Source organism: Mercenaria mercenaria, chromosome 7, assembly GCF_021730395.1.
Source record: "Mercenaria mercenaria strain notata chromosome 7, MADL_Memer_1, whole genome shotgun sequence".
Classification (NCBI taxonomy): domain Eukaryota; kingdom Metazoa; phylum Mollusca; class Bivalvia; order Venerida; family Veneridae; genus Mercenaria; species Mercenaria mercenaria.
In genome coordinates, this window is record NC_069367.1 from 47,070,704 (window position 1) to 47,077,547 (window position 6,844).

Sequence of the window (6,844 nt, forward strand, 5' to 3'; positions counted from 1 at the left end):
TTTACATTTAAATAATAGTGTGTTCATTGCCTTAAGGGCTTTACCAACTAAATGCTCCTGGTTTAATGAAAAATTACCTGTATAATTAAAAACAGTACCTAGATAGTTAAAATTATCAACTACTTCAATATTTTGGCCATTATAGGACCATTTTTCATCATGGCGTAATCTCCCCCGTTTACGAAAGACCATTATTTTTGTTTTTGTTGTATTAACTTTTAAACCCCAAGCACTGCAGTATAAATAAAGGTTGTCTAAATGATTCTGGATTTCTTCGGGCGATTTACCTAGAATGGCCATATCATCCGCAAACAATAGCAAAATCAAAACAATATCATCAATGTGTAGTCCAGAATGTATACTATCTTGTAAAAATAATTCTAAATCTTCTACAAACAGTGGAAACAATAGAGGCGACATTACCTCCCCTTGACGTAAACCGATAGCGTAGCTGAAGTAATCAGAATATGATGAGCAATATTTTACACATGACTTAACATTTTGGTACATATTTTTTATTATCCTCAACACTTTACCTTGAATGCCAGTTTTATACATCTTTAACCACAAAGCATTGCGATAAATACTATCAAAACACTTAAACATGTCGACATATATAACATATAATCTCTTATTTTCATTGATATATTTCTGAACAATTGACATAAGAATATATAATGCATCAATAGTGGAACGACCTTTACGAAATCCGAATTGAGCATCAGAGATTATATTGTTGTTTTCACAAAACAATTCAATTCGCTTATTCAGTATACTGGTAAAAAGCTTTGAAAAACAGCTAACTAAAGTTATTCCCCGATAATTATTTACATCATTTACTGATCCTTTTTTATGTAAAGGTATAATAACACCTTCAGTCCATTTATCTGGAAAATACCCCGAGTTTAAAATACAATTAAAAACATCACATAAGTGCAACGATAATATATCAATACATTCGATAAAGTATTCGTTCATTAAACAATCATTACCAACAGATTTGTTACGCTTCAATTGTTTTACAGCACATATAATTTCATTTATAGAAATTGGCTCATCTAACTCTGGAAAAGTACAATTCTCAGCATTAAAATCATTATTACTACAAAATGTTTCAGCTTCAACATTGTTACAATCAGACATATCATTACTAAGATTTTCAAAAAATAATTTGAAATCTTCTGAAGAGATATTACAATTTTTCTCTGCATTTTTAGACTTGAAAAACTTCCAAAAATCTCTAGGCTTCTGTGTCTTTAGTTTTTCAATTTCTCTCATCTTATTTCTATATGAAAAACTTTTCTTTTTGCGTATTAAGTCCTTATACAATTTTTTCTTTGAACATAAAGTGTTTCTATTAACAGGGGTTTTATCCAAGTTAAATAATCGCAAAGCCTCTAAGTACGAGTTTCTAGCATTCACACACTCTGTATCAAACCATTCTGTGTTTTTGATACAACAATTATCATCAAACATAGGTCTATTATTATAACTACATTGTCTAGAAAATAACGGGTCCGCAACACTGCGGATTACGTCTGAAAAACTTTCTAAAACATTATTAACTGATTGTTTGCTTGAATAATCTATATCATTTACAATATTGTTGAACTCTGGCAATTTTGAAATTATACCTGAACGAAATTGTTCTTTAAGTGAATTATCCCATCTGTATTTTATATCAGTGCGTGTCTCATAATCAGGTGAGAAATTATTACAATACAGGTTAAAGAGTAGCGGAGCATGATCGCTCCATTCATTAATTTGACCTACCGTAAAATTACTGATCGTTGTGAAATCCCGCTCACTGGCCAATAAATAGTCAATTACAGATGTTCCGTTACGTGAATAAAATGTATGCTTACAACTGTCACCTAATCTGCCATTAACAATTCTTAAGCAAGTAGATTTGCACATGTCTAACAATTTTAAACCAAGATTATTATGTACTCTGTCTACTGAGGCCCTGTCAAGGGTACTGTCTGGTATATAATCTGCATCATCGTATACACTATTTACATTATCATGTACTATAAAATCATATTTATTGCCAACTCTGCTATTTAGATCACCTGTTACAAACAATTTACCGTATTCTGAAAAATATGATATGTCATTCTCTAGAATTTCATACAAATCAACATTTATAGTATTGTAAGCAGGAGAATCCTCTACCCAAATATATGCAGCACATAATATACATCTTCTTCTAAACAAAGAAATTTGATCTAGTTTCAACCAGATAATAGTATCATAATGATTTCTTATTATTTTAATACCTGTATCTAAATGACTTTTATAATAAATAGCAATGCCGCCACTGTTTCTTCGTGCATTCCTATGTTGAAATTTTCTGTAGAGATTATGAGAAACATAACCTTTCAAATCAATATCACTTGAAGAATTAGCCCATGTTTCATATAGTATGCAAATGTCATGTGAACTCAAAAGATTTACAAAATCGGTACAATTCTTTTTATAGTCAGATAAACCGTTTACATTAAACGAGAGAATGGATATCTCACCACCATCGTGTCCCTAGGCTTTAATCGGAGTACCATCTACATAGAGGGTGTCATAGGCCAGGTACGCTCTCTTCCCTTGTCGGCGCGCCTCCTTCATTTTTGGCACTAATTTTCTCCTTTTCTGTATCACTTCAGGCGGAAATTGTTCAAAAATCTTAAAGTTTGTGCCGTCCAATTCCTTCCAACGTTTCCTTACCATTTCTCTGTCCTTGAAGTATGTGAACTTAGCCACAATACTCCTCACTTTACCAGGAATTCTTTCACTTGGAGACCGATGTACTCTCTCAACCCTGATGTTCTCAGCAGTATCTTTTGCGATATGCAAAGCGACCTGAAGGTGTTTGCGTAGTTTCTGCTCCGTTATTTCGGCTGACTCATTTCCATTCGTGTTGTCTTCAGGGACCCCGGTAAAGATAAGATTATTTCTCATAGACTGAGATTTTAAATAGGAAATTTCATCACGCAGTGTGTCCCTTTCTTTCTCCAGACTCTGTACCTTCTCCGAAATTAACGCAGCTCCGACGTCCATATCATCGATCTTGTCTTCCACACGCGTTACCCTGTCGTCCACCTTCTTGACTCTGTCGTTTAGCGCCACCCACAGCTGTTTTATTTCCTTTTCAAAATTCACCATTCTCTTTTCAAAAGTCTCAATAGCACCAAGTTTTTTCTCAACTGTATCCATGCGACCACTTATGGTTTGTAGCACATTCATTATATCACGATTAGTTGGCTCTGTTTGTTTGTCCGCCATTGTTTTTGGGTGATCACTTCTAGTTCTTACAACATCCACGCTACCATTCAAAAATACATTATTTTCACCATTATCCTCATTATCATCTCCATAAAGCACTGAATTTGTCCAGTTTAAAATGTCACTCACCGCTATATCACTATCTTTGTCCGTATCCCCAGACGGGCCTCTCTGTTTTTGAATTTTTCTACCATTGTTCTCATTATCACTGCTGTTTCTGTTTTTTCTCTTTTTATCTTTTGTTTTAGTCATTATATTCCGACTTTCACATGATAATCCATCATAAATACATAAAAATCCACAAAAAATATTACTCAGTATTCCTTAAATCTTTGAAAAAACGCATTTTACTTTCCCACTTTTAAAAAACAACCATTTCGCACCTAGATCACGTGACCTTTTTTGATGTCGCCGGGCGAAAGAGAAGCAGCCGTGCTCGCTTTGCCTTTTGCCGCAGCCGTAGTAGGGACGAACCCAGCAGAAGCGGGCCATCTCGGTGGTGGCTTTTGCAACGGGAGCGACCCGAACAAGCGGCGGCTGGCGATGCTAAGCACGAGCGGCGTCTCGAAGTAGCTACCTGGTTGATCCTGCCAGTAGTCATATGCTTGTCTCAAAGATTAAGCCATGCATGTCTAAGTACACGCCTTTACACGGCAAAACTGCGAATGGCTCATTAAATCAGTTATGTCTCATGATGGTGTATTATTGTGCCAAGTTACATCAAAATCCCTCCATGCATGAAGAAGAAATGCTTCGGACAAAGTCATTCTTGTATCTTACCTTTGGCCTCTAAGTGTGACCTTGACCTTTGACCTAGGGATCTGGATCTTGCACATGACAAACCGTCTCGTGGTGATGAACATTTGTGCCAAGTTATATCAAAATCCCTCTATGCATGAAGAAGAAATGCTCTGGACAAGGTTTTCATTCTTGTATCCTTTGACCTCTACGTGTGACCTTGACCTTAGACCTAGGGACCTGGTTCTTGCTCATGACACTCTGCCCCGTGGTGGTGAACATTTGTGCCAAGATTTATCACAATCCCTCCATGCATAAAGAAGATATGCTCCGGACAATTTTTTTAAGAAAATATGATAAAGGGGAATAACTCATAAAATAGGCAAGGTAGAGTTATTGTTCTTGCACACTGCACTTCCTCTCAATGTGTTCTATCAGTGTATGAAGTTTGAAGAAAATCCCTCCAGTACTTTTGGAGTTATGCTCCGGATAATTTTTTTAAGAAAATAAAATAAAGGGGAATAACTAAAAAAATAGGCAAGGTAGAGTTATTGTTCTTGCACACTCCACTTCCTCCTAATGTGTTCTATCAGTGTATGAAGTTTGAAGAAAATCCCGCCAGTACTTTTGGAGTTATGCTCCGGACAAAGATCGTTGCGGACGGACGGACGCACGCACGCACGGACGGAGAGCATTTCTAATATCCCCTTCGCCTTTGGCGGGGGGATAATAAGTACCGCACAGTATTATGGCGCTTTTATTCTTAGCAACATGTAAATAATCAGTCCTAAGCAATATCTTTTAAAAGGAAAGATATTGAAAGTAAGAACAATGGTTGGCCTGATGGCGCAGTAGGCTGAGTGATAGACATAATCATTTTGTAGTAACAGTTTTGATGGTTCGAAGCTTGCATCCGTCATTTTTTTTTTGATTTTGCATTTAATTTATATACTTTGTGTAAGTTTGTTTTTCTCTGTTTTCTAATTTATTCACGAAAGCCTCAAAAACATCAGATCATATTAAAGATGAAACTTATTTAAACATGATTACATGTTAACAATGACATATATAAGTTAGTGAACAAGTAAGAACTAGATTAACAGACTTTTGTTGTTTTCGTTGAATCGTATTGAAAAAAAAAAGAAGAAATTAATTACAGTTTTCAAAATACTTTTTTACGGGTCCGGGAATCGAACTCCCGACGAAAAAGTATAAGACGGATACAAATACCGCTCGGCCAACGAGGAATTAATATATACAGCGTAAACCCTGTGTAGTATTGACTTTTTATGCTATTGTTTTGTTTGTTCACATTTCAAACCACTTTATTACCGTGCAATACCTATAGTTATTTGATTGAACACTCTAGGATATCCTTACTAGAGATAAGCAAATTACAATAATACCGTCTGTCTTTCATACTGAATGTGTACTAGGATTTTATTTTGTTGTTGTTGTTGTTGATGATGATGAATAGTCTAGGATATTCTTTAACTGAAGCCAGATTATAGCATTTTATTGCAAACTGACGGTTGGGAATCAGTAGGATATGTTTAATACTGTAATATTTATTGAGAACGAAGCAAGAAAAGTGTCTTATAAGATTTTAGATTATATTCTATGAAATTTATTTTTTAATAACTGAAACTACTGGTTAATATTCAGTTTAATGTTGGACCTGGAATACATTCGCTCCTGATTTTCTAATGGTCAGCGCTTTGCTATACAGATATGAATAGTTTGATTCTCTAAGTCCCCTGTGAAATATGGTAGTGACTCCAAATTTGTTTAAACAATTTCACGCTGGGCGACAGAATTACGGAGCGAAAATCAAAGTTCGGATGGAAAAATAGGCAAATATATTGATATATTGTGATAGCTACTGTCCGTTGGGTACGGTTTGAGGAGACAGTCACTTTGCCCAAAAGAATGTCATAAAACGTTGCTCACAAGAACAATAATCTATATGCTAAGGAAATACATCAGAAAAACTAACTTGTATGTTTATATCACATTCCAGATTTTAGTTACAACTGGATTAATGAAGGGATTATTAAAATGGGATTTGATAACTGTGTTGCCATGGAAACAATTTCTACAAAAATAATGATACTGAAATGAATGAAAAATAGTGAAGTCAATAAATCTTGTTTGTGTTATTTTATCATGTATTTTGTCCTGATATTGTTTTAGGACGGAGTCTTGTTAAGATATTTTGTTTCAGTTTCGATACATTTAGACGAAAACATGTTGTCTGAAATATGGCAACTTCTCAATGATAACGGCTGATTTCTGTTCTTAAACTGTCAGTCTGTCAGATTTAATAGTAAAAATAGTAAATAAAAACTAAAAAAAAAAAAAACCAACAAAAAAAACCACGTTTTCGAGCAAAATTGAAATTCAGACCCTTATGAATCTTATGCTTTGTCACATACTTTTGTAAATGATGGGATAATTTGAAGGTACAAATATATGGGCCAACAAGTGTGTTTTGTTTCAGATATATAGTTTACCTCCATTAAGCAGTCATTTTAGTGAACACAATATACATGATGACTTGTTCAGCTCTTTGCTATGAATATATAGACTGTGTTAGGCTGAACCACTAGCACCAGACCAGAAAGAAAATGCCTCTGTACATGTTATACCCTACCCCTAGGTATTCTATAAGAACCATGAAAATGTTTCTGTACATGCTATACCCTACCCCTAGGTATTCTATAAGAACCATGTAAATGTCTCTGTACATGCTATACCCTACCCCTAGGTATTCTATAAGAACCATGTAAATGTCTCTGTACATGCTATACCCTACCCCTAGGTATTC